Raw genomic sequence first — 558 nt, 5'->3', positions numbered from 1 at the left:
TGTGTGTGTGTGTGTGTGTGTGTGTGTGTGTGTGTCTGTCTGTGCACATACGTATATAGACTGTCTTGGAACTCACTATGTATGCCAGGCTGAATCTCAGGGATCTGCCTACCCTTGCCTCCTGAGTGCTGGTCATACATGCATTCACCACCTCTTCTGGTTATTTTCCAGTATTTTGTTCTTTTTTTAATGGTTTATTTACTTTTTTATTTTATTGCCTTGATGTTTTGTCCTTATGTATGTCTGTGTGAGTGTGTCAGATCCTCTGGAACTGGAGTTATAGATAGGTGTGAGCTGCCATGTCAGTCCTACAGATTGGACCCAGGTCTTCTAAAAGAGCAGCCAGCACTCTTGACAGCTGATCCATTGCTCCAACCCCATATTTTAAAGCATTTCTTAAGTAGTTATTTATTGTGTGTCAGGTACATACTATGTGCCAGGGACACACACACATATTTAGATGGATGATGGATGGTATGTGGATGGATAGATAGATAGATAGATAGATAGATAGATAGATAGATAGATAGATGATGGTGAGATAGATGATAGATAGAT

General features: G+C 40.1%; 1 protein-coding gene across 1 annotated transcript in view; it reads left to right on the top strand.

The window, feature by feature from the left end:
* Hormad1 (HORMA domain containing 1) overlaps nucleotides 1-558 on the top strand; it is a 32,030-nt gene that overhangs the window by 23,314 nt on the left and 8,158 nt on the right. The gene's annotated exons all lie outside the window — the stretch shown is intronic.

This window comes from Microtus ochrogaster, chromosome 21 (assembly GCF_000317375.1).
Source record: "Microtus ochrogaster isolate Prairie Vole_2 chromosome 21, MicOch1.0, whole genome shotgun sequence".
Taxonomy (NCBI): domain Eukaryota; kingdom Metazoa; phylum Chordata; class Mammalia; order Rodentia; family Cricetidae; genus Microtus; species Microtus ochrogaster.
The sequence above is the reverse complement of the archived record's forward strand: the minus strand, read 5'-3'. Positions and strand labels throughout refer to the sequence as shown.